The 25,194-nt window shown below is 44.6% G+C and overlaps 10 non-coding genes and 1 pseudogene across 10 annotated transcripts; all 11 read right to left on the bottom strand.

The window, feature by feature from the left end:
• Positions 1-218: 218 nt before the first annotated feature.
• Positions 219-409, bottom strand: LOC141203579 (U2 spliceosomal RNA). The gene has a single exon (XR_012274615.1). It is a non-coding gene; the product is annotated as a U2 spliceosomal RNA (small nuclear RNA).
• Positions 410-1,524: 1,115 nt separating this feature from the next.
• Positions 1,525-1,715, bottom strand: LOC141203577 (U2 spliceosomal RNA). Its single transcript, XR_012274613.1, has one exon. It is a non-coding gene; the product is annotated as a U2 spliceosomal RNA (small nuclear RNA).
• A 1,115-nt stretch (positions 1,716-2,830) lies between these two features.
• Positions 2,831-3,021, bottom strand: LOC141203802 (U2 spliceosomal RNA). The gene has a single exon (XR_012274827.1). It is a non-coding gene; the product is annotated as a U2 spliceosomal RNA (small nuclear RNA).
• A 6,996-nt stretch (positions 3,022-10,017) lies between these two features.
• Positions 10,018-10,208, bottom strand: LOC141203576 (U2 spliceosomal RNA). Its single transcript, XR_012274612.1, has one exon. It is a non-coding gene; the product is annotated as a U2 spliceosomal RNA (small nuclear RNA).
• Positions 10,209-11,323: 1,115 nt separating this feature from the next.
• Positions 11,324-11,514, bottom strand: LOC141203574 (U2 spliceosomal RNA). The gene has a single exon (XR_012274611.1). It is a non-coding gene; the product is annotated as a U2 spliceosomal RNA (small nuclear RNA).
• A 1,115-nt stretch (positions 11,515-12,629) lies between these two features.
• On the bottom strand, positions 12,630-12,819 carry LOC141203868 (U2 spliceosomal RNA). Its single transcript, XR_012274891.1, has one exon. It is a non-coding gene; the product is annotated as a U2 spliceosomal RNA (small nuclear RNA).
• A 1,115-nt stretch (positions 12,820-13,934) lies between these two features.
• Positions 13,935-14,125, bottom strand: LOC141203801 (U2 spliceosomal RNA). Its single transcript, XR_012274826.1, has one exon. It is a non-coding gene; the product is annotated as a U2 spliceosomal RNA (small nuclear RNA).
• A 1,115-nt stretch (positions 14,126-15,240) lies between these two features.
• On the bottom strand, positions 15,241-15,431 carry LOC141203573 (U2 spliceosomal RNA). Its single transcript, XR_012274610.1, has one exon. It is a non-coding gene; the product is annotated as a U2 spliceosomal RNA (small nuclear RNA).
• Positions 15,432-16,546: 1,115 nt separating this feature from the next.
• Positions 16,547-16,719, bottom strand: LOC141203242 (U2 spliceosomal RNA; annotated as a pseudogene).
• Positions 16,720-23,544: 6,825 nt separating this feature from the next.
• Positions 23,545-23,735, bottom strand: LOC141203809 (U2 spliceosomal RNA). Its single transcript, XR_012274834.1, has one exon. It is a non-coding gene; the product is annotated as a U2 spliceosomal RNA (small nuclear RNA).
• A 1,114-nt stretch (positions 23,736-24,849) lies between these two features.
• Positions 24,850-25,032, bottom strand: LOC141203187 (U2 spliceosomal RNA). The gene has a single exon (XR_012274322.1). It is a non-coding gene; the product is annotated as a U2 spliceosomal RNA (small nuclear RNA).
• Positions 25,033-25,194: the final 162 nt, after the last annotated feature.

The following is a 25,194-nucleotide window of genomic DNA, read 5'->3' as shown; positions in this document are numbered from 1 at the left end:
AGATAGCATTGCATCACATTACATGGCAATGCAATGCACAGTTGCTGAAGTTGAACCAAAATGAGCTTGTAATCTGGCTTCTGCAACTTTGAACATGAAAAATCCAATGAGGAGAAGAAAAGCAAAGCCAAAGAGTCCATCCCAAAATCCGACAAACAAGCAAAATGAACAAAAAACATTGAATTCAATTCTTTCTGATTTTAGAAACTGCATTAAAGAAGGGGTGCACCGGTCCTGGAGATACTGCAATACCAGGTCAATGCGTGGAGTGGACAGAGCAAGCTCTTTTTCCATCTCCCTGTTCTAAAAATCCATTTAATATATGGTCCCCAGATAGGGGACGTATCAGATATTAAACTGATAAGAACAGATACTACACTTGATCTTAGCCAAAAGGCCGAGAAGCGATAACCAGAATTGGTTTTAAACTATGGAGCCACCCAAGGATCCTGAAAAGTCCATTTGTGGAGATGAGCTCCTGGACTCCCGTTAAGAAGACATGTTGTCAACCTCTAGATCCCTTACATGCCTGCACTTTTCGGCTTGCTGCTGCTGCAATCCACGCGTTTTAGATCTGCATAACTCCACCTCTTTAAACACAGCACCTTCACCCCCTGCTGTTCCCACCCGCCTCAACACCGTTGGAAGGGAGGAGAACCAATTAAGGCGGGGGGTGGGGTGGAACGAGCAGCTGTCTACCCTTAGCAGGAGGGCTCCTGATTACATACCTCTCCTGCTGCTGCTGCTGCTGGCTGTCCAGCAGCAGACTGAAGGTGGCTGCTGCTGTGCACAGGTATATAAAGGCTCAGAGCCTATTATGACACGCGCAGCCAGCGTTCCATTACCACATTCCATCTACTGCAGGCAGGATACCTGGCTGGCTGAATGTCGCTGAGCAGCTCACAGAGACCGCCATAAGCAACAGTTTAACAGAATGCCACAGACTAATCAACCAAACTTTTTGGGTTGGGTTCTCTTTTATAGTCTGCAGGCATTAAATGAAAGAAGTCAGTGTTCCAGCAGAAGGAGACAACGTTTCAGAAAAGGCATTGTAGCAAACCAAAAAAGAAATTTTAAGCGCAGCAGAGTAACCAGCGCACATACCTGTTAGCTCAGGTGAGTTTAAAAGGCTGCTGTTGATAACAAGGGCATTTGCTAAATAGATGGTGTGTGTGCAACAATATACTGAAAGGTCAATTATATTGTGCAGCTTATCTCACCACCTGTAATTATTTAGGTGAAAGCTCCAAAATGCTTGCCTAATATGTCTGTTTATCCAAAAGGAAGTAAAAAGGGAGAGCTAGAAAGATAGCATTGCATCACATTACATGGCAATGCAATGCACAGTTGCTGAAGTTGAACCAAAATGAGCTTGTAATCTGGCTTCTGCAACTTTGAACATGAAAAATCCAATGAGGAGAAGAAAAGCAAAGCCAAAGAGTCCATCCCAAAATCCGACAAACAAGCAAAATGAACAAAAAACATTGAATTCAATTCTTTCTGATTTTAGAAACTGCATTAAAGAAGGGGTGCACCGGTCCTGGAGATACTGCAATACCAGGTCAATGCGTGGAGTGGACAGAGCAAGCTCTTTTTCCATCTCCCTGTTCTAAAAATCCATTTAATATATGGTCCCCAGATAGGGGACGTATCAGATATTAAACTGATAAGAACAGATACTACACTTGATCTTAGCCAAAAGGCCGAGAAGCGATAACCAGAATTGGTTTCAAACTACGGAGCCACCCAAGGATCCTGAAAAGTCCATTTGTGGAGATGAGCTCCTGGACTCCCGTTAAGAAGACATGTTGTCAACCTCTAGATCCCTTACATGCCTGCACTTTTCGGCTTGCTGCTGCTGCAATCCACGCATTTTAGATCTGCATAACTCCACCTCTTTAAACACAGCACCTTCACCCCCTGCTGTTCCCACCCGCCTCAACACCGTTGGAAGGGAGGAGAACCAATTAAGGCGGGGGGTGGGGTGGAACGAGCAGCTGTCTACCCTTAGCAGGAGGGCTCCTGATTACATACCTCTCCTGCTGCTGCTGCTGCTGGCTGTCCAGCAGCAGACTGAAGGTGGCTGCTGCTGTGCACAGGTATATAAAGGCTCAGAGCCTATTATGACACGCGCAGCCAGCGTTCCATTGCCACATTCCATCTACTGCAGGCAGGATACCTGGCTGGCTGAATGTCGCTGAGAAGCTCACAGAGACCGCCATAAGCAACAGTTTAACAGAATGCCACAGACTAATCAACCAAACTTTTTGGGTTGGGTTCTCTTTTATAGTCTGCAGGCATTAAATGAAAGAAGTCAGTGTTCCAGCAGAAGGAGACAACGTTTCAGAAAAGGCATTGTAGCAAACCAAAAAAGAAATTTTAAGCGCAGCAGAGTAACCAGCGCACATACCTGTTAGCTCAGGTGAGTTTAAAAAGCTGCTGTTGATAACAAGGGCATTTGCTAAATAGATGGTGTGTGTGCAACAATATACTGAAAGGTCAATTATATTGTGCAGCTTATCTCACCACCTGTAGTTATTTAGGTGAAAGCTCCAAAATGCTTGCCTAATATGTCTGTTTATCCAAAAGGAAGTAAAAAGGGAGAGCTAGAAAGATAGCATTGCATCACATTACATGGCAATGCAATGCACAGTTGCTGAAGTTGAACCAAAATGAGCTTGTAATCTGGCTTCTGCAACTTTGAACATGAAAAATCCAATGAGGAGAAGAAAAGCAAAGCCAAAGAGTCCATCCCAAAATCCGACAAACAAGCAAAATGAACAAAAAACATTGAATTCAATTCTTTCTGATTTTAGAAACTGCATTAAAGAAGGGGTGCACCGGTCCTGGAGATACAGCAATACCAGGTCAATGCGTGGAGTGGACAGAGCAAGCTCTTTTTCCATCTCCCTGTTCTAAAAATCCATTTAATATATGGTCCCCAGATAGGGGACGTATCAGATATTAAACTGATAAGAACAGATACTACACTTGATCTTAGCCAAAAGGCCGAGAAGCGATAACCAGAATTGGTTTCAAACTACGGAGCCACCCAAGGATCCTGAAAAGTCCATTTGTGGAGATGAGCTCCTGGACTCCCGTTAAGAAGACATGTTGTCAACCTCTAGATCCCTTACATGCCTGCACTTTTCGGCTTGCTGCTGCTGCAATCCACGCGTTTTAGATCTGCATAACTCCACCTCTTTAAACACAGCACCTTCACCCCCTGCTGTTCCCACCCGCCTCAACACCGTTGGAAGGGAGGAGAACCAATTAAGGCGGGGGGTGGGGTGGAACGAGCAGCTGTCTACCCTTAGCAGGAGGGCTCCTGATTACATACCTCTCCTGCTGCTGCTGCTGCTGGCTGTCCAGCAGCAGACTGAAGGTGGCTGCTGCTGTGCACAGGTATATAAAGGCTCAGAGCCTATTATGACACGCGCAGCCAGCGTTCCATTGCCACATTCCATCTACTGCAGGCAGGATACCTGGCTGGCTGAATGTCGCTGAGAAGCTCACAGAGACCGCCATAAGCAACAGTTTAACAGAATGCCACAGACTAATCAACCAAACTTTTTGGGTTGGGTTCTCTTTTATAGTCTGCAGGCATTAAATGAAAGAAGTCAGTGTTCCAGCAGAAGGAGACAACGTTTCAGAAAAGGCATTGTAGCAAACCAAAAAAGAAATTTTAAGCGCAGCAGAGTAACCAGCGCACATACCTGTTAGCTCAGGTGAGTTTAAAAGGCTGCTGTTGATAACAAGGGCATTTGCTAAATAGATGGTGTGTGTGCAACAATATACTGAAAGGTCAATTATATTGTGCAGCTTATCTCACCACCTGTAGTTATTTAGGTGAAAGCTCCAAAATGCTTGCCTAATATGTCTGTTTATCCAAAAGGAAGTAAAAAGGGAGAGCTAGAAAGATAGCATTGCATCACATTACATGGCAATGCAATGCACAGTTGCTGAAGTTGAACCAAAATGAGCTTGTAATTAGAGATGAGCGGTGTTCGACTAGAACTGTTCGCCAATCTCAAATTCGAGCTGTTTTGGGCGGTGTTCGAGTTGTTCGACGAACCCGAACGATTTGCAAAAAATTCGGCTGTTCGAGGTTATGTTCGATAACTGTTCGTGCACCAAAAGCGTGTCCTGCATGTCTGGCGCTATTTAGAGCACCAATCATGCAGGGATTGTCTGCCACTCACTGTAATGCCACAGCCATGGTGGTTGTGGCATTACAGTGATTGCCCAAATCGATGGGAACAGTGCCAACAGTGAAACATGAAAAGCCGGCAATTCAGCAGCGGCATACACCGGTACCCGACAATTTAGAACCGAAAGAATAGAGCTTCACACATAGATTAGATAGATATAAACATGTCAGCCACATATATACGAAGTACAGTGAAAGTGCTGCTTACTGTACTTGTCATTTAGCGTAAAGGATTTATCAAAAAAAATAATAGTGTTTTCGTGCACCGTCTCTTTAAAAAAGCCGGCCGGCAATTCAACAGCGGTACCCGACAATTTAGAATAGAAAGAATAGAGAATCACACATAGATTAGATAGATAGAAACATGTCAGTCACATATATATGAAGTACAGTGACAGTGCTGCTTAATGTACTTGTCATTTAGCGTAAAGGATTTATCAAAAAAAATAATAGTGTTTTCATGCACCGTCTCTTTAAAAAAGCCGGCCGGCAATTCAGCAGCGGTACCCGACAATTTATAACAGACAGAATAGAGCTTCACACATAGATTAGATAGATAGAAACATGTCAGTCACATATATATGAAGTACAGTGATAGTGTTGGTTACTGTACTTGTCATTTAGTATTAAAATAAAGGATTTATTATTAAAAAAATTGGCGTGGGGCTCCCCTTAATTTTAGGCTCTAGCGGAGGTTAAGCAGACGGCTGGGGCAGATGTTTGAAGCCTGGGAAGGGGGTAATACCCACGGAGCTTCCCAGGCTACTAATATCAGCCCCCAGCTGAATACATAGCCTTTACTAGCTATTAAAATGGGGGACCCCCCAAAAAAAATGACGTGGGGTCCCCCCTAATTTAATAGCTAGCAAAGGCTAGGCAGACAGCTGGGGGCTGATATTAATAGCCCAGGAAGGGAGCCATGAATATTGGCCCCCTCCCAGGCTAGAAACACCAGCCGCCAGCCGCCCCAGAAATGGCGCATTCATAGGATGCGCCAATTCTGGCACTTAGCCTCGCTCTTCCACGCTGCCCTGGTGCGGTGGCAGGGGGTAATAGGGTTGGGGTTGATGTCAGCTTATAATGCCAGCTGACATCAAGCCCAGGTTAGTAATGGAGAGGCGTCTATAAGACACCCCCATTACTAACCCCATAGTCAAAGTTAAAAAAAACACAAACACCCAGAATAAAGTCCTTTAATTGAAATAAAGACACAATCCTTTATTGTTCTAAATTAAACCATACTTACCGTCACGCCCATTCCAGCTGAAGCCAACGATCTCCTGCAATAAAAGAAAAATAATAAAGCAACCTCATCCTTACCTTTCCATGGTTCCCACGACAGCTTCAGCTCTGCTACATCGAGATGACAGGCTGGACCGCAGCAGAACGCTGCCATCCAGCCTCTCATCCCGCAGACACTGAGAAGCGGAGGCTTGCTTGCGCTGCTCAGCGTCTCTCTGTGACGACATCCAGATGAGCCGAGTTCATGTCCAATGGACTCGGCTCACCTCATGCACGTCACTGACAGCGTGGGAAAATTCTCACGCTGAAGCGGTGAGTGCAGGAGAATTCTCCCACGCTGTCAGTGACGTGCATAAGGTGAGCTCATGTCCAATGAACTCAGCTCACCTCCTGCACGTCACTGACAGCGTGGGAGAATTCTCCGGCACTCAGCGCTTCAGTGTGAGAATTCTCCCACGCTGAAGCGCTGAGTGCAGGAGAATTTTCCCACGCTGTCAGTGACGTGCATGAGGTGAGCCGAGTTCATTGGACAATAACTCGGCTCATCTGGATGCCCTCACAGAGAGACACTGTGGAGCGCAAGCAAGCCTGCGCTTCTCAGTGTCTGCGGGATGACAGGCTGGATGGCAGCGTTCTGCTGCGGTCCAGCCTGTCATCTCGATGTAGCAGAGCTGAAGCTGTCATGGGAACCATGGAAAGGTAAGGATGATGTTGCTTTATTATTTTTCTTTTATTTCAGGAGATCGTTGGCTTCAGCTGGAATGGGCGTGATGGTAAGTATGGTTTAATTTAGAACAATAAAGAATTGTGTGTTTATTTCAATTAAAGGACTTTTTTCTGGGTGTTGTGTTTTTTTTAAATACTTTACTAGAAATTCATAGTGGTCATGTCTAATATTGGCGTGACCCCATGAATTTCGGGCTTAGGGCCAGCTGATAATGCCAAGCTGGCCCTAACCCCTTTATTACCCAGTGAGCCACCGCATCAGGGCCCTGGATGAGTTGGGTACAGCGCCAGAAGATGGCGCTTCTATGAACGCGCCATTTTCCGGGGTGGCTGCGGACTGCAATTTGCAGCGGGGGTGGCCCAGAAAGCTTGGGCCTCCCTGCGCTGCGGATTCCAGCCCCCAGCTGCCTAGTTGTACCTGGCTGGACACAAAAACAGGGCGAAGCCCCACGTCAATTTTCTTTAAATTATTTCATGAAATAATTAAGAAAAAAAGGGCTTCCCTATATTGTTGTGTCCGGCCAGGTACAAATAGGCAGCTGGTGGTTGGGGGCAGCCCGTTCCTGCCTGCTGTACCTGGCTGGACACAAATATAGTGCGAAGCCCCACGTCAATTTTTTTTAAATTATTTCATGAATTTCCTGAAATAATTTAAAAAAATTGAAGTGGGGCTTCGCACTATATTAGTTTCTAGCCAGGTACAGCAGGCAGGAACGGGCTGCCCCCATCCACCAGCTGCCTATTTGTACCTGGCCGGACACAACAATATAGGGAAGCCCTTTTTTTCTTAATTATTTCATGAATTTCATGAAATAATTTAAAAAAATTGAAGTGGGGCTTCGCACTATATTAGTGTCCAGCCAGGTACAGCAGGCAGGAACGGGCTGCCCCCATCCACCAGCTGCCTATTTGTACCTGGCCAGACACAACAATATAGGGAAGCCCTTTTTTTCTTAATTATTTCATGAATTTCATGAAATAATTAAAAAAAATTGAAGTGGGGCTTCGCACTATATTTGTGTCCAGCCAGGTACAGCAGGCAGGAACGGGCTGCCCCCAACCACCAGCTGCCTATTTGTACCTGGCCGGACACAACAATATAGGGAAGGCCTTTTTTTCTTAATTATTTCATGAAATAATTAAAAAAAAAGTACGTGGGGCTTCGCCCTATTTTTGTGTCCAGCCAGGTACAACTAGGCAGCTGGGGGCTGGAATCTGCAGCGCAGGGAGGCCCAAGCTTTCTGGGCCCCCCCCCCGCTACAAATTGCAGTCCGCAGCCACCCCGGAAAATGGCGCGTTCATAGAAGCGCCATCTTCTGGCGCTGTACCCAACTCATCCAGGGCCCTGGTGCGGTGGCTCACTGGGTAATAAAGGGGTTAGGGCCAGCTTGGTATTATCAGCTGGCCCCAAGCCCAAAATTCATGGGGTCACGCCAGTATTAGACATGACCGCCATGAATTTCTAGTAAAGTATTTAAAAAAAACACAACACCCAGAATAAAGTCCTTTAATTGAAATAAAGACACAATTCTTTATTGTTCTAAATTAAACCATACTTACCATCACACCCATTCCAGCTGAAGCCAACGATCTCCTGCAATAAAAGAAAAATAATAAACCAACCTCATCCTTACCTTTCCATGGTTCCCACCACAGCTCCAGCTCTGCTACATCGAGATGACAGGCTGGACCGCAGCAGAACGCTGCCATCCAGTCTGTCATCCCGCAGACACTGAGAAGCGCAGGCATGCTTGCGCTCCTCACTGTCTCGCTGTGACGGCATCCAGATGAGCCGAGGTCATGTCCGATGAACTCGGCTCACCTCATGCACGTCACTGACAGCGTGGGAAAATTCTCGCGCTGAGTGCAGGAGAATTCTCCCACGCTGTCAGTGACGTGCAGGAGGTGAGCTGAGTTCATTGGACATGAGCTCACCTTATGCACGTCACTGACAGCGTGGGAGAATTCTCCTGCACTCACCGCTTCAGCGTGAGAATTTTCCCACGCTGTCAGTGACGTGCATGAGGTGAGCCGAGTTCATTGGACATGAACTCGGCTCATCTGGATGTCGTCACAGAGAGACGCTGAGCAGCGCAAGCATGCCTGCGCTTCTCAGTGTCTGCGGGATGACAGGCTGGATGGCAGCGTTCTGCTGCGGTCCAGCCTGTCATCTCGATGTAGCAGAGCTGAAGCTGTCGTGGGAACCATGGAAAGGTAAGGATGAGGTTGCTTTATTATTTTTCTTTTATTGCAGGAGATCGTTGGCTTCAGCTGGAATGGGCGTGACGGTAAGTATGGTTTAATTTAGAACAATAAAGGATTGTGTCTTTATTTCAATTAAAGGACTTTATTCTGGGTGTTTGTGTTTTTTTTAACTTTGACTATGGGGTTAGTAATGGGGGTGTCTTATAGACGCCTCTCCATTACTAACCTGGGCTTGATGTCAGCTGGCATTATAAGCTGACATCAACCCCAACCCTATTACCCCCTGCCACCGCACCAGGGCAGCGTGGAAGAGCGAGGCTAAGTGCCAGAATTGGCGCATCCTATGAATGCGCCATTTCTGGGGCGGCTGACGGCTGGTGTTTCTAGCCTGGGAGGGGGCCAATATTCATGGCTCCCTTCCTGGGCTATTAATATCAGCCCCCAGCTGTCTGCCTAGCCTTTGCTAGCTATTAAATTAGGGGGGACCCCACGTCATTTTTTTTGGGGGGTCCCCCATTTTAATAGCTAGTAAAGGCTATGTATTCAGCTGGGGGCTGATATTAGTAGCCTGGGAAGCTCCGTGGGTATTACCCCCTTCCCAGGCTTCAAACATCTGCCCCAGCCGTCTGCTTAACCTCCGCTAGAGCCTAAAATTAAGGGGAACCCCACGCCAATTTTTTTAATAATAAATCCTTTATTTTAATACTAAATGACAAGTACAGTAACCAACACTATCACTGTACTTCATATATATGTGACTGACATGTTTCTATCTATCTAATCTATGTGTGATGCTCTATCTTTCTGTTCTAAATTGTCGGGTACCGCTGCTGAATTGCTGGCCGGCTTTTTTAAAGAGACAGTGCATGAAAACACTATTATTTTTTTAAATAAATCCTTTACACTAAATGACAAGTACAGTAAGCAACACTATCACTGTACTTCATATATATGTGACTGACATGTTTCTATCTATCTAATCTATGTGTGAAGCTCTATTCTTTCTGTTCTAAATTGTCGGGTACAGATGCTGAATTGCCGGCCGGCTTTTTTAAAGAGACGGTGCATGAAAACACTAATATTTTTTTTAATAAATCCTTTACACTAAATGACAAGTGCAGTAACCAACACTGTCACTGTGCTTCTTATATGTGTGACTGACATGTTTCTATCTATCTAATCTATGTGTGATGCTCTATTCCTTCTTGTCTAAATTGTCGGGTACCGGTGTATGCCGCTGCTGAATTTGCCGGCCGGCTTTTTTAAAGAGAGTGTCTTCTGAGCAGTTTGTCAGCTTTTGGACACCTTTGCAGGTGTTTTCTATGTGTTTCTATGTGTTTTTGTTTGCCTGCCATTGGTTTTAACGGTGTTCGACGGTGTTCTAAGGTGTTCGACGAACAGTTCGACGAACAGTTCCTCGAACATCCCGGTGTTCGACGAACCGAACCGAACCCGAACACTACGGGGGTGGCTCAACACTACTTGTAATCTGGCTTCTGCAACTTTGAACATGAAAAATCCAATGAGGAGAAGAAAAGCAAAGCCAAAGAGTCCATCCCAAAATCCGACAAACAAGCAAAATGAACAAAAAACATTGAATTCAATTCTTTCTGATTTTAGAAACTGTATTAAAGAAGGGGTGCACCGGTCCTGGAGATACTGCAATACCAGGTCAATGCGTGGAGTGGACAGAGCAAGCTCTTTTTCCATCTCCCTGTTCTAAAAATCCATTTAATATATGGTCCCCAGATAGGGGACGTATCAGATATTAAACTGATAAGAACAGATACTACACTTGATCTTAGCCAAAAGGCCGAGAAGCGATAACCAGAATTGGTTTCAAACTACGGAGCCACCCAAGGATCCTGAAAAGTCCATTTGTGGAGATGAGCTCCTGGACTCCCGTTAAGAAGACATGTTGTCAACCTCTAGATCCCTTACATGCCTGCACTTTTCGGCTTGCTGCTGCTGCAATCCACGCGTTTTAGATCTGCATAACTCCACCTCTTTAAACACAGCACCTTCACCCCCTGCTGTTCCCACCCGCCTCAACACCGTTGGAAGGGAGGAGAACCAATTAAGGCGGGGGGTGGGGTGGAACGAGCAGCTGTCTACCCTTAGCAGGAGGGCTCCTGATTACATACCTCTCCTGCTGCTGCTGCTGCTGGCTGTCCAGCAGCAGACTGAAGGTGGCTGCTGCTGTGCACAGGTATATAAAGGCTCAGAGCCTATTATGACACGCGCAGCCAGCGTTCCATTGCCACATTCCATCTACTGCAGGCAGGATACCTGGCTGGCTGAATGTCGCTGAGAAGCTCACAGAGACCGCCATAAGCAACAGTTTAACAGAATGCCACAGACTAATCAACCAAACTTTTTGGGTTGGGTTCTCTTTTGTAGTCTGCAGGCATTAAATGAAAGAAGTCAGTGTTCCAGCAGAAGGAGACAACGTTTCAGAAAAGGCATTGTAGCAAACCAAAAAAGAAATTTTAAGCGCAGCAGAGTAACCAGCGCACATACCTGTTAGCTCAGGTGAGTTTAAAAGGCTGCTGTTGATAACAAGGGCATTTGCTAAATAGATGGTGTGTGTGCAACAATATACTGAAAGGTCAATTATATTGTGCAGCTTATCTCACCACCTGTAGTTATTTAGGTGAAAGCTCCAAAATGCTTGCCTAATATGTCTGTTTATCCAAAAGGAAGTAAAAAGGGAGAGCTAGAAAGATAGCATTGCATCACATTACATGGCAATGCAATGCACAGTTGCTGAAGTTGAACCAAAATGAGCTTGTAATCTGGCTTCTGCAACTTTGAACATGAAAAATCCAATGAGAAGAAGAAAAGCAAAGCCAAAGAGTCCATCCCAAAATCCGACAAACAAGCAAAATGAACAAAAAACATTGAATTCAATTCTTTCTGATTTTAGAAACTGCATTAAAGAAGGGGTGCACCGGTCCTGGAGATACTGCAATACCAGGTCAATGCGTGGAGTGGACAGAGCAAGCTCTTTTTCCATCTCCCTGTTCTAAAAATCCATTTAATATATGGTCCCCAGATAGGGGACGTATCAGATATTAAACTGATAAGAACAGATACTACACTTGATCTTAGCCAAAAGGCCGAGAAGCGATAACCAGAATTGGTTTCAAACTACGGAGCCACCCAAGGATCCTGAAAAGTCCATTTGTGGAGATGAGCTCCTGGACTCCCGTTAAGAAGACATGTTGTCAACCTCTAGATCCCTTACATGCCTGCACTTTTCGGCTTGCTGCTGCTGCAATCCACGCGTTTTAGATCTGCATAACTCCACCTCTTTAAACACAGCACCTTCACCCCCTGCTGTTCCCACCCGCCTCAACACCGTTGGAAGGGAGGAGAACCAATTAAGGCGGGGGGTGGGGTGGAACGAGCAGCTGTCTACCCTTAGCAGGAGGGCTCCTGATTACATACCTCTCCTGCTGCTCCTGCTGCTGGCTGTCCAGCAGCAGACTGAAGGTGGCTGCTGCTGTGCACAGGTATATAAAGGCTCAGAGCCTATTATGACACGCGCAGCCAGCGTTCCATTGCCACATTCCATCTACTGCAGGCAGGATACCTGGCTGGCTGAATGTCGCTGAGAAGCTCACAGAGACCGCCATAAGCAACAGTTTAACAGAATGCCACAGACTAATCAACCAAACTTTTTGGGTTGGGTTCTCTTTTATAGTCTGCAGGCATTAAATGAAAGAAGTCAGTGTTCCAGCAGAAGGAGACAACGTTTCAGAAAAGGCATTGTAGCAAACCAAAAAAGAAATTTTAAGCGCAGCAGAGTAACCAGCGCACATACCTGTTAGCTCAGGTGAGTTTAAAAGGCTGCTGTTGATAACAAGGGCATTTGCTAAATAGATGGTGTGTGTGCAACAATATACTGAAAGGTCAATTATATTGTGCAGCTTATCTCACCACCTGTAGTTATTTAGGTGAAAGCTCCAAAATGCTTGCCTAATATGTCTGTTTATCCAAAAGGAAGTAAAAAGGGAGAGCTAGAAAGATAGCATTGCATCACATTACATGGCAATGCAATGCACAGTTGCTGAAGTTGAACCAAAATGAGCTTGTAATCTGGCTTCTGCAACTTTGAACATGAAAAATCCAATGAGGAGAAGAAAAGCAAAGCCAAAGAGTCCATCCCAAAATCCGACAAACAAGCAAAATGAACAAAAAACATTGAATTCAATTCTTTCTGATTTTAGAAACTGCATTAAAGAAGGGGTGCACCGGTCCTGGAGATACTGCAATACCAGGTCAATGCGTGGAGTGGACAGAGCAAGCTCTTTTTCCATCTCCCTGTTCTAAAAATCCATTTAATATATGGTCCCAGATAGGGGACGTATCAGATATTAAACTGATAAGAACAGATACTACACTTGATCTTAGCCAAAAGGCCGAGAAGCGATAACCAGAATTGGTTTCAAACTACGGAGCCACCCAAGGATCCTGAAAAGTCCATTTGTGGAGATGAGCTCCTGGACTCCCGTTAAGAAGACATGTTGTCAACCTCTAGATCCCTTACATGCCTGCACTTTTCGGCTTGCTGCTGCTGCAATCCACGCGTTTTAGATCTGCATAACTCCACCTCTTTAAACACAGCACCTTCACCCCCTGCTGTTCCCACCCGCCTCAACACCGTTGGAAGGGAGGAGAACCAATTAAGGCGGGGGGTGGGGTGGAACGAGCAGCTGTCTACCCTTAGCAGGAGGGCTCCTGATTACATACCTCTCCTGCTGCTGCTGCTGCTGGCTGTACAGCAGCAGACTGAAGGTGGCTGCTGCTGTGCACAGGTATATAAAGGCTCAGAGCCTATTATGACACGCGCAGCCATCGTTCCATTGCCACATTCCATCTACTGCAGGCAGGATACCTGGCTGGCTGAATGTCGCTGAGAAGCTCACAGAGACCGCCATAAGCAACAGTTTAACAGAATGCCACAGACTAATCAACCAAACTTTTTGGGTTGGGTTCTCTTTTATAGTCTGCAGGCATTAAATGAAAGAAGTCAGTGTTCCAGCAGAAGGAGACAACGTTTCAGAAAAGGCATTGTAGCAAACCAAAAAAGAAATTTTAAGCGCAGCAGAGTAACCAGCGCACATACCTGTTAGCTCAGGTGAGTTTAAAAGGCTGCTGTTGATAACAAGGGCATTTGCTAAATAGATGGTGTGTGTGCAACAATATACTGAAAGGTCAATTATATTGTGCAGCTTATCTCACCACCTGTAGTTATTTAGGTGAAAGCTCCAAAATGCTTGCCTAATATGTCTGTTTATCCAAAAGGAAGTAAAAAGGGAGAGCTAGAAAGATAGCATTGCATCACATTACATGGCAATGCAATGCACAGTTGCTGAAGTTGAACCAAAATGACCTTGTAATCTGGCTTCTGCAACTTTGAACATGAAAAATCCAATGAGGAGAAGAAAAGCAAAGCCAAAGAGTCCATCCCAAAATCCGACAAACAAGCAAAATGAACAAAAAACATTGAATTCAATTCTTTCTGATTTTAGAAACTGCATTAAAGAAGGGGTGCACCGGTCCTGGAGATACAGCAATACCAGGTCAATGCGTGGAGTGGACAGAGCAAGCTCTTTTTCCATCTCCCTGTTCTAAAAATCCATTTAATATATGGTCCCCAGATAGGGGACGTATCAGATATTAAACTGATAAGAACAGATACTACACTTGATCTTAGCCAAAAGGCCGAGAAGCGATAACCAGAATTGGTTTCAAACTACGGAGCCACCCAAGGATCCTGAAAAGTCCATTTGTGGAGATGAGCTCCTGGACTCCCGTTAAGAAGACATGTTGTCAACCTCTAGATCCCTTACATGCCTGCACTTTTCGGCTTGCTGCTGCTGCAATCCACGCGTTTTAGATCTGCATAACTCCACCTCTTTAAATACAGCACCTTCACCCCCTGCTGTTCCCACCCGCCTCAACACCGTTGGAAGGGAGGAGAACCAATTAAGGCGGGGGGTGGGGTGGAACGAGCAGCTGTCTACCCTTAGCAGGAGGGCTCCTGATTACATACCTCTCCTGCTGCTGCTGCTGCTGGCTGTCCAGCAGCAGACTGAAGGTGGCTGCTGCTGTGCACAGGTATATAAAGGCTCAGAGCCTATTATGACACGCGCAGCCAGCGTTCCATTGCCACATTCCATCTACTGCAGGCAGGATACCTGGCTGGCTGAATGTCGCTGAGAAGCTCACAGAGACCGCCATAAGCAACAGTTTAACAGAATGCCACAGACTAATCAACCAAACTTTTTGGGTTGGGTTCTCTTTTATAGTCTGCAGGCATTAAATGAAAGAAGTCAGTGTTCCAGCAGAAGGAGACAACGTTTCAGAAAAGGCATTGTAGCAAACCAAAAAAGAAATTTTAAGCGCAGCAGAGTAACCAGCGCACATACCTGTTAGCTCAGGTGAGTTTAAAAGTCTGCTGTTGATAACAAGGGCATTTGCTAAATAGATGGTGTGTGTGCAACAATATACTGAAAGGTCAATTATATTGTGCAGCTTATCTCACCACCTGTAGTTATTTAGGTGAAAGCTCCAAAATGCTTGCCTAATATGTCTGTTTATCCAAAAGGAAGTAAAAAGGGAGAGCTAGAAAGATAGCATTGCATCACATTACATGGCAATGCAATGCACAGTTGCTGAAGTTGAACCAAAATGACCTTGTAATCTGGCTTCTGCAACTTTGAACATGAAAAATCCAATGAAGAGAAGAAAAGCAAAGCCAAAGAGTCCATCCCAAAATCCGACAAACAAGCAAAATGAACAAAAAACATTGAATTCAATTCTTTCTGATTTTAGAAACTGCATTAAAGAAGGGGTGCACCGGTCCTGGAGATACTGCAATACCAGGTCAATGCGTGGAGTGGACAGAGCAAGCTCTTTTTCCATCTCCCTGTTCTAAAAATCCATTTAATATATGGTCCCCAGATAGGGGACGTATCAGATATTAAACTGATAAGAACAGATACTACACTTGATCTTAGCCAAAAGGCCGAGAAGCGATAACCAGAATTGGTTTCAAACTACGGAGCCACCCAAGGATCCTGAAAAGTCCATTTGTGGATATGAGCTCCTGGACTCCCGTTAAGAAGACATGTTGTCAACCTCTAGATCCCTTACATGCCTGCACTTTTCGGCTTGCTGCTGCTGCAATCCACGCGTTTTAGATCTGCATAACTCCACCTCTTTAAACACAGCACCTTCACCCCCTGCTGTTCCCACCCGCCTCAACACCGTTGGAAGGGAGGAGAACCAATTAAGGCGGGGGGTGGGGTGGAACGAGCAGCTGTCTACCCTTAGCAGGAGGGCTCCTGATTACATACCTCTCCTGCTGCTGCTGCTGCTGGCTTTCCAGCAGCAGACTGAAGGTGGCTGCTGCTGTGCACAGGTATATAAAGGCTCAGAGCCTATTATGACACGCGCAGCCAGCGTTCCATTGCCACATTCCATCTACTGCAGGCAGGATACCTGGCTGGCTGAATGTCGCTGAGAAGCTCACAGAGACCGCCATAAGCAACAGTTTAACAGAATGCCACAGACTAATCAACCAAACTTTTTGGGTTGGGTTCTCTTTTATAGTCTGCAGGCATTAAATGAAAGAAGTCAGTGTTCCAGCAGAAGGAGACAACGTTTCAGAAAAGGCATTGTAGCAAACCAAAAAAGAAATTTTAAGCGCAGCAGAGTAACCAGCGCACATACCTGTTAGCTCAGGTGAGTTTAAAAGGCTGCTGTTGATAACAAGGGCATTTGCTAAATAGATGGTGTGTGTGCAACAATATACTGAAAGGTCAATTATATTGTGCAGCTTATCTCACCACCTGTAGTTATTTAGGTGAAAGCTCCAAAATGCTTGCCTAATATGTCTGTTTATCCAAAAGGAAGTAAAAAGGGAGAGCTAGAAAGATAGCATTGCATCACATTACATGGCAATGCAATGCACAGTTGCTGAAGTTGAACCAAAATGAGCTTGTAATCTGGCTTCTGCAACTTTGAACATGAAAAATCCAATGAGGAGAAGAAAAGCAAAGCCAAAGAGTCCATCCCAAAATCCGACAAACAAGCAAAATGAACAAAAAACATTGAATTCAATTCTTTCTGATTTTAGAAACTGCATTAAAGAAGGGGTGCACCGGTCCTGGAGATACTGCAATACCAGGTCAATGCGTGGAGTGGACAGAGCAAGCTCTTTTTCCATCTCCCTGTTCTAAAAATCCATTTAATATATGGTCCCCAGATAGGGGACGTATCAGATATTAAACTGATAAGAACAGATCCGTTTTCAAACAAGCTTTATTTAAATCAGACATACATCATAAATTACAAACAAATCACAAAGACTTGAATAAAATATGACATAAAACAAATACAAGGTCAGATTTAAAAAGCGCATAAAAGCATAAAAAGCATAAAACACAGTTTTGCATATAATTTGCATAAATAAATTCATATGTCAAATGCAAACACCATAGCTTTTTAACTTTATCTTTTTACAATCAGGTAGTATGAAAACTTTTCACAAAGAACATATCCGATACAATATTTGAAACAAATCACAAATACTGGAATAAAATATGACATAAAACTAATACAGAGTCAGAATTAAAATGCACTTAAAAGCATAAAAAGCATAAAACACAGTTTTGCATATAATTTACATAAATAAATACATATTCCAAATTTGAAAACACCATAGCTTTTTTGCTTCATTGATTCCCATCTTTTTACAATCTCTCAGGTAGTATGTAAACATTTCACAAAGAGCAAGCCCAATACAATCTTTGACAGGAATAAATTCACGTTTAAACAATAATATATTGCGCACTTTCCATAAAGCTTCTTTTAAACAGTTTATTATAAGCCATGCGACTCGTGCTTGTTTCATGGTTGGGCATTTAATTATCCCATATATTATAATGTCACAATTAAGGGTTTGTATACCACATATCCATTTTAGGAGGGTGCCCACCGTCTGCCATAGCTCTTGTGCGTAGGGGCAATCCCACAGTAAATGAAACACTGACTCGTTTGGGGCGCATCTTTCTCTGGGACATCTAGCACTAGCCACCAGCCCCCTATGATGCTGAAAAGCTCTCGTAGGGAGACATTGGTGAACAACCTGCCAAGCTAAATCCTTTTGTGAGTTGCTAAGTGCAGGACAGGCCACGTTGTTCCACACCAGGCGGCACCTGGAGATGGAAAAATTAGACACATCCTCCATCTCCTCATGTCCCTTACAAATAACTGTTAACTTACGTTGATCAAATAAAAGCTGACGATCAACTTGGGTCAGATCATATTCTGAAATGACCTTCTCCAAGATCTTGTAATGCTTAGGGGGAGATAAGAGAAAAGGACAATTAACAGTCATACTGAAGTTCAACTTTCGGAAAAGAAACCCAGTTGTATATCTAAGAAAACAAGAGAAAGCCCCAACATTATTCAAGCTTTTGCAACAAAATACAAAAAACTTGATAAATAAAAACAATTTTAAATCAGGGAACCCTTTACCCCCATTTTTCTTGCTTTTACATACCACCTCCCTCCTCAATTTCTCCATTTTGGATCCCCACAGAAAATAAAACATGGGCTTCATAAGTCTTTTAAGATACAGAGAATTAGGGGGAAAAACCATAGCGGCATACAAAATGATAGGAAGCAAAACCATTTTAATTACAAGAATCTTGCCCTCCATTGTTAGTTTTCGAGTTTGCCATAAAGAGATCTTCTGATTTAATTTATTCAAAACCAAATCCCAGTTTTCAATACCATCATTAGCAGGATTAAACAAGACACCCAGGATCTTGATTCCTACTGTTTGTGTGGGAACCCTAGGCGGATCTGACTCCCATTGACCCATAATCATACAGTCACATTTATTTATATTCAACTTAAACCCAGACCCAGCACTAAAAATTTCAGTAATTAGAATTGCTCTGTTAATAGATGCTGAGCTAGTGCCATATACAGATATGTCATCCATATATCCAATGGCTTTAACTTGTTGTCCACCCCCACCCGGAATAAAAATGCCCCTAACCACCTTGTCCCGACGCAGCAGGCACAACAGTGGCTCAATGGAGCAGACAAATAAAAGTGGGGACATGGGGCAACCTTGTTTAACACCGGAAAGAAGCTCCACCTCTCTAGTTAAAAAACCATTGACTAAAATCCGGGCAGATGACTGTTTGTATAAAAGCGCAATTTTCTGAATAAAAGAATCAGGGAACCCCATCTTTCCCATAACTTTAAAAAGATAAAAGTGGGAGACCCTATCAAACGCTTTCATAAAATCCAAAGATAAAATAGCTAGTGGCTGTTTTCTATCTTTTTGAAACCAGATAAGATCACGAATTAGGTTTAGATGCTCCCAGATTGATCTCCCGGGGACACCACACACCTGATCTGGATGAATTACATTTTTAATAACTGCTTTAAGACGACCAGCAACAACTTTAGCTAAAATCTTGTAGTCTGTATTTAATAGTGAAATAGGCCTCCAATTCTCCAACTTTGATTTATCACCTTTCTTAAAAATTAATGTAATCATACTTTTACGCCATGAATATGGTAATAAATCAGCCTTAGAGGCTTCACAAACTACTTGTATAAAATCCTCCTTAATTAGATCCCAAAAGCAAAGATAAAATTCAATAGGAAGGCCATCTGATCCAGGAGCCTTACCTTTATTAAAACTCTTAAGGGTCTCTTCAATTTCACTGGGTAAAAGTTCTTTAGCTAAAAAAATCTGGTCATCTTTATTTAAAAACTGGGATAAAACATTAAGATTCTCTGTAAAAGCAGGTTCATCAACATTTTTAATACTAAAAAGATCTCTATAAAAATTAGCAGTATGCTCTAAAATGCCCTCAGTGGAAGATTGTCCTTCTAGCTCAGTAATCACTTGTTTTTTGTCACTCATTTTTTTAAAGAAAAACCTTGAGCAGGTCTCACCCTCTTCCAAATATTTCACACGGGTATTAAATATAATTTCTTTACCCTTTTGTTCCAGGAATTTTTGGATTTCTGTCTGGATCTTGGCAATCTCATCATCCACACCAGGTACTCCCCACCCCTTAAGCTTAAGGAGAGTTTGCATCCTGACATTAAAATCTTTAAAACATTTCCTTTTTTCACGTGCCTTCCTTTTACCAATTTTAATAAAAAATTCTTTAATACGGGTTTTAACACACTCCCACCACCCCAACATACTCTGATTTGGGTGTTTCCGTCTTCTCCAACTCTCATACTTTGCATAAAACTCCGCCCTTACCAGTTCGTCTTCTAATAAGAGCACATTCAATTTCCACATACCTTTTCCAACTTTTGCTTCCTGTGGAGTTTGCAATACATTGTATAGTAATACATGATCAGAAAAAATATTTTCTATTAGACCAGCATTCCTAGGTTTAAAAACATCAGAAGAGGAAAAAATAAAATCAATACGAGATGACATCCCTCTACCCCTCCATGTATGCCCAGGGTCAGTAGGGTAGGACTTTCTCCAAGCATCTAATAATTTGAGGTCCGTTGTCAAATGTTTTAACAGACTGGATGTTTTGTCTGTTCTTCCATTAGTATCACCTCCACTCCTCCCCTCCCCCAACATGACACAGTTAAAATCCCCTCCCACTATCACCGGGGACGGACCTGATAAAAACAAAGGGATGACATTAAAAAGGGAAGCACGCTCATTTTTCTCTGGGGATGCATAAACATTAATAAGACGACAGGTAAAACCATTTAAAATAACATGAGTTGATAAGGCACGACCTGGAACTATTTCAGTGATGGATAAAACATTAACATTTTGACATTTGAATAAAATCCCAACCCCGGCAGCTTTATTTTCATTGGACCCTGACCAAATAGAGGGTCCTGCTGACCAGTCCATTTTTAAGTTGGGGTATGACAAATCGTGATCAATACCGCATTCTTGCAGGAAAAAAATGTCAAAGTTCAGAGTCATTAACCAAGCAAACAAAGCAGCCCGTCTAACAGGGCTCTTTAGGCTTCTCACATTTAGTGAGGCAACACGGATTTCTGCCATGTTAGGTGTTTTTTATTGATTCATTATACTCTGAATCTGAATCAATAATTTGTGACAGAGAAGGTGAAGGAAGGGATGACACAGTTCGTAAACTGTCCGTTTCATCTGAGTCCGTGAAATCCTCAATTAAGTTAGTCCCCTCTGGGCTGAGAATTTTTGCAGCACTAGATAGAAAGACTTTACGGGACATCTGAGGCAGGTTATGCTCCTCCTGCGCCTCTTCACGACTTCTCTTACCACTGGCGCTGAGATCCATCCGATCCTCCGAATCCACCCGATCCTCACCAGGCACTGCAGCAGGTGGAATACCCGCAGACCCTCCAGGAGCACCAAGGGACATCATCTCCGGAGCAGGATGACCATCAGGACCAGCAACAGGTTCACCAACCACTGCACGACCTCTATCATCCAGGCAGGCAACAGGACATCCATCAGGAATGGTTCCAGGACATCCATCTGGACTGGCATCAGGACATCCATCTGGACTGGCATCAGGGCATCCATCTGGGTTGGCATCAGGACATCCATCTGGATTGGCATCAGGGCATCCGTCTGGATTGGCATCAGGGCATCCATCTGGATTGGCATCAGGGCATCCGTCTGGACTGGCATCAGGGCAGACATCTGGTCCAACATCTGTGCTGGCATCAGCAGGGGTATCTGGATGGACATCTGGATTGGTACCAACAGCTCCAGATTTTCGCCTCTTTTTTGGTTCCCTCTCATTTCCGCTCTGAGAAGGTGCCATCTCCCCACCAGGTGAAACCTGGACCCCTGCAGGAGTAGGCAAAGGCGTGACCTCGGCTACAGAGGCCGGGTTTTTCCGCAAAGGTACCGACAGAGCATCGACTGAGTCAGACTGTTTTTGACCTTTAGTAATGTCCACAAAGCTTTTTCTGGGGTCACCCGGGCTGACCCTGCTGGCATCAGCAGGAACTCCTGCGGAACTAGCCGCAGGCGCCCGAGAGCCACCACGAGACCTTGTCCGCATCGGACAATTACTGAACAGGTGAGTAGACATTCCGCACCCACTGCAGGTCTTACTGTTCTTACAGTCCTTTGAGGCATGACCCCATTGTCCACAGTTGTGGCACTGACTCATCCGCTCGTTCTTACAATCGCTCTGTATGTGACCAAGGTCACCACACCTACGACACCTGAATGGTTGTCCATCATAGAAGAGGTAGCCATGGTCTCTTCCCAGCACCACTGTGGAGGGGGGGTGCATAAGGCCTTCTACACCCCCAGGGTCAAGTCTGAAGCGTACCATAAAGCGTCGTTTCCCATTCCAGAAACCACTCCGACCTTTGACGTTCCCCGTAAATCTGACAGATGTACAATATCTGCTCAGAAAAAGCTCAATATCATCTGTGGACACATGGGGGTTAAACATGTATACCACAAGGGGAACGTCAACTCCGCCATAGAGACCCGTAAAAATCACTCCGTCCAACAGCTTGCTGTTACGGTGGCCCTTAACGCATTCGTAAAAGTGCTGGCAGGCAACCTTGGTCGAGAACGTGAGAATATATGTACTCTGCCCCTTCTCCTGCAGGCAGTAAACATCATGATCTTTCACGTTCAACAGATCTCTCAAAATCTGTACATAGAACTCACGGGGGTTGTCATATCCGACGTGGTTTGCTGGAACCTCGATACGCACCGAGTTCCTGATCTGGCCGGAGCCAGTGGAAAATTGAAATGAACAAGGCATCTCACCAAAGTGGCAAAGGCTTACCGTCACCACGGGCTCGGCCTTTCGCCTGGGGATCGCAACTTGTTGCCCGGGGACTAAGCCAGCTCCCTAATAGCAGCAGGGGGGTGAAGTCCCACCAAAAGGTGAGACGATCCCCCCAGGCCAAGGAGCCGGGTACCCCGGGCACCTCTCAGCCAAGACCAAGGCAGCAACCGTTAGATCACTGCACCTGATCTCAGCCAAAAGGCCGAGACGCGATAACCAGAATTGGTTTCAAACTACGGAGCCACCCAAGGATCCTGAAAAGTCCATTTGTGGAGATGAGCTCCTGGACTCCCGTTAAGAAGACATGTTGTCAACCTCTAGATCCCTTACATGCCTGCACTTTTCGGCTTGCTGCTGCTGCAATCCACGCGTTTTAGATCTGCATAACTCCACCTCTTTAAACACAGCACCTTCACCCCCTGCTGTTCCCACCCGCCTCAACACCGTTGGAAGGGAGGAGAACCAATTAAGGCGGGGGGTGGGGTGGAACGAGCAGCTGTCTACCCTTAGCAGGAGGGCTCCTGATTACATACCTCTCCTGCTGCTGCTGCTGCTGGCTGTCCAGCAGCAGACTGAAGGTGGCTGCTGCTGTGCACAGGTATATAAAGGCTCAGAGCCTATTATGACACGCGCAGCCAGCGTTCCATTGCCACATTCCATCTACTGCAGGCAGGATACCTGGCTGGCTGAATGTCGCTGAGAAGCTCACAGAGACCGCCATAAGCAACAGTTTAACAGAATGCCACAGACTAATCAACCAAACTTTTTGGGTTGGGTTCTCTTTTATAGTCTGCAGGCATTAAATGAAAGAAGTCAGTGTTCCAGCAGAAGGAGACAACGTTTCAGAAAAGGCATTGTAGCAAACCAAAAAAGAAATTTTAAGCGCAGCAGAGTAACCAGCGCACATACCTGTTAGCTCAGGTGAGTTTAAAAGGCTGCTGTTGATAACAAGGGCATTTGCTAAATAGATGGTGTGTGTGCAACAATATACTGAAAGGTCAATTATATTGTGCAGCTTATCTCACCACCTGTAGTTATTTAGGTGAAAGCTCCAAAATGCTTGCCTAATATGTCTGTTTATCCAAAAGGAAGTAAAAAGGGAGAGCTAGAAAGATAGCATTGCATCACATTACATGGCAATGCAATGCACAGTTGCTGAAGTTGAACCAAAATGAGCTTGTAATCTGGCTTCTGCAACTTTGAACATGAAAAATCCAATGAGGAGAAGAAAAGCAAAGCCAAAGAGTCCATCCCAAAATCCGACAAACAAGCAAAATGAACAAAAAACATTGAATTCAATTCTTTCTGATTTTAGAAACTGCATTAAAGAAGGGGTGCACCGGTCATGGAGATACTGCAATACCAGGTCAATGCGTGGAGTGGACAGAGCAAGCTCTTTTTCCATCTCCCTGTTCTAAAAATCCATTTAATATATGGTCCCCAGATAGGGGACGTATCAGATATTAAACTGATAAGAACAGATACTACACTTGATCTTAGCCAAAAGGCCGAGAAGCGATAACCAGAATTGGTTTCAAACTACGGAGCCACCCAAGGATCCTGAAAAGTCCATTTGTGGAGATGAGCTCCTGGACTCCTGTTAAGAAGACATGTTGTCAACCTCTAGATCCCTTACATGCCTGCACTTTTCGGCTTGCTGCTGCTGCAATCCACGCGTTTTAGATCTGCATAACTCCACCTCTTTAAACACAGCACCTTCACCCCCTGCTGTTCCCACCCGCCTCAACACCGTTGGAAGGGAGGAGAACCAATTAAGGCGGGGGGTGGGGTGGAACGAGCAGCTGTCTACCCTTAGCAGGAGGGCTCCTGATTACATACCTCTCCTGCTGCTGCTGCTGCTGGCTGTCCAGCAGCAGACTGAAGGTGGCTGCTGCTGTGCACAGGTATATAAAGGCTCAGAGCCTATTATGACACGCGCAGCAGCGTTCCATTGCCACATTCCATCTACTGCAGGCAGGATACCTGGCTGGCTGAATGTCGCTGAGAAGCTCACAGAGACCGCCATAAGCAACAGTTTAACAGAATGCCACAGACTAATCAACCAAACTTTTTGGGTTGGGTTCTCTTTTATAGTCTGCAGGCATTAAATGAAAGAAGTCAGTGTTCCAGCAGAAGGAGACAACGTTTCAGAAAAGGCATTGTAGCAAACCAAAAAAGAAATTTTAAGCGCAGCAGAGTAACCAGCGCACATACCTGTTAGCTCAGGTGAGTTTAAAAGGCTGCTGTTGATAACAAGGGCATTTGCTAAATAGATGGTGTGTGTGCAACAATATACTGAAAGGTCAATTATATTGTGCAGCTTATCTCACCACCTGTAGTTATTTAGGTGAAAGCTCCAAAATGCTTGCCTAATATGTCTGTTTATCCAAAAGGAAGTAAAAAGGGAGAGCTAGAAAGATAGCATTGCATCACATTACATGGCAATGCAATGCACAGTTGCTGAAGTTGAACCAAAATGAGCTTGTAATCTGGCTTCTGCAACTTTGAACATGAAAAATCCAATGAGGAGAAGAAAAGCAAAGCCAAAGAGTCCATCCCAAAATCCGACAAACAAGCAAAATGAACAAAAAACATTGAATTCAATTCTTTCTGATTTTAGAAACTGCATTAAAGAAGGGGTGCACCGGTCCTGGAGATACTGCAATACCAGGTCAATGCGTGGAGTGGACAGAGCAAGCTCTTTTTCCATCTCCCTGTTCTAAAAATCCATTTAATATATGGTCCCCAGATAGGGGACGTATCAGATATTAAACTGATAAGAACAGATTTTTTTTTTTATCGAAAGCCCGAATTCGTGTACAAAACCCGAGTGCGCTTAAAAAAGTGACAAGTGCCACAAAAAAAGTGCACTAGGATGCTGGTCTTCTTGAAACCCTCTCCAAAAGGAGAAGGGTCCCCCAAACCATTCCCCGTCCCTCCGAGCCAGAAGGCCACAGTGAGGAACAGGGACAAATAGCC

Source organism: Phyllobates terribilis, unplaced genomic scaffold (genome assembly GCF_046119375.1).
Source record: "Phyllobates terribilis strain yellow unplaced genomic scaffold, ASM4611937v1 Scaffold_124__1_contigs__length_5142088, whole genome shotgun sequence".
NCBI lineage: Eukaryota > Metazoa > Chordata > Amphibia > Anura > Dendrobatidae > Phyllobates > Phyllobates terribilis.
This window is presented reverse-complemented; position numbering and strand designations above follow the sequence as displayed.